The sequence below is a fragment of the Ananas comosus genome, linkage group 1, assembly GCF_001540865.1.
Source record: "Ananas comosus cultivar F153 linkage group 1, ASM154086v1, whole genome shotgun sequence".
NCBI lineage: Eukaryota > Viridiplantae > Streptophyta > Magnoliopsida > Poales > Bromeliaceae > Ananas > Ananas comosus.
The window spans coordinates 14,235,739-14,237,801 of NC_033621.1; positions in this window are offsets into that span (position 1 = coordinate 14,235,739).

The following is a 2,063-nucleotide window of genomic DNA, read 5'->3' on the forward strand; positions in this document are numbered from 1 at the left end:
TAAGTAAGGACCCAGAAATAAAATATATTTTAACTTTTCCTTGTGCATGATAAATATAAAAGACACATGAAATTAATAGATCAGATAGAAGATGAGATTCAACCCATTGTATTATATAATTATGAAAGTTTAATCCATTAAATGCCAAAGGTAGGGGATGGAACAAGAATGAACAAGTTTGGAATTGACTCTGATTATATATTATCCAAAAGTTCGATCTAGAACAAAACAGGCGAGAAAGCTAGAAATATATTTTAACAATTATACTCACATGCATGATGGATGTGAAAAGCACATGAAATTAATAAATGAGGTATAAGATAAGGATTTAACTCACAAAATTAAGGGTTTAGAATTGGCTCTGATACCATATTATTCAAAAAATCGATCTAGTTGGAAGGGGTCTAGAAATTCAAAAATATATATTAACATGCCTACAAGCAGAATTGATAGATGATATAAAAGATGGGTATTTACACTATTATATAATTATGATATTTTAAACCTATTAAATGTCAAAAGTGGGGAATGAGCCCAACGATTTTACAAAAAAGAAAAGGTTCTCATTGACTCCCATACAATGCTAACCAATAGATCGATTTAATAGAAAATGACTGAGAAATATATATTAAAATTTTCAATCACATGCATAATGGATATATAAAAGGTACATAGAATTAATAGATCAGATAAGAGGTGAAAATTTAACCCATTATATAATTATATAATTATATAAATTTAATCCATTAATTGTCAAAGGTGGGGGATTGAAACCACACTATCACAGAATGAAGAGGATTGGAGTTGGCTCTGATACCATATTATCCAAAAGATTGATCTAGTAAAAAATGGACTTAGAAACCCATAACTATATATTAACACTCCCACTCACATTTATGTTGGTTGTGAAAGCCACTTGAAATTGATTAATGAGGTAGAAGATAGGGCTTTAACCCATTTTATTGTTACAAAATTTAATCCTCTAAATGTCAAAGGTGGGGATTAATCACAAAACCTCATTAGAATGAAGGAGTTTAGAATTAATTTTGCACAAAAGATGGATCTAGTAGAAAATAGGCCCAAAAATTATAAAAAATATATTAGCAAAATTTACTATTCAATTTCGTAATCAAAATTTAAATTTAACCCTCAGAACATAAAATTTTAAAGTTGAACTTAAGAAATTTAAAATTAAAATTTGAAACCATAATTCAAATTCAAATATAAAATAATTATTTAAAATTAGGTATACATTAATATTTGAATTTAAATAAATGTTGTTGAAAAAAACAATAGATTTTTTTTTCCTCAATCCCTTTCGAAAGTAAAGTTAATTAATTCCCACTTAAAACTATGACTAGAGAATTGGATTGTTCAAAATATCAATCATTCAAACCAAATATTGGAAATTTTGCCCCTTTGAATGAAGATCAAAATATCAATCCTTCAAACCAAATACTAACAATAAAATTGGATCATTTTGATTCTCGTTTCAAACCTCAAATTCTGCAAACCGAATATGTCCTAAAATCTATGACTAGAGAATTGGATTGTTGAGAATTGAATTTAAACAATCGTTGGCGAAAAAATAAATTTTTATTTTTCTTCTCAATCCCTTTGGGAATTAAAGTTAATTCCCACCACCATGGGGAGAATCATACTGGAAAAATTCCCTCCTTTGAATGAAGATCAAAATGTCAATCTCTCAAACAAGCACCAACGGTAAAATTGGATCATTTTAATTCTCATTTCAAACCTAAAATCCTTCGAACCGAATATGCCCTATCTACGACTAGAGAATTGGATTGTTGAGAATTGATGATTAACCGCTCCCCTACTTTTGGTCTGCACCATGCATGTATAGCTTTCGTAACCTGGAGTCACAAACAAGTCATCGAATTAATCCGCATCGAATTCAAACCTGAGTGAATTTGAGATCCAAATGCGACTAATTTGTGCCGAATCTTGAATTAACCATTTTGGGCTGTTTTTGTAACATGAAAATTGATCAATTAATTCAGCACAAAAGCAAAATTACCTTGTAGAATGATCTTTATTTCCTT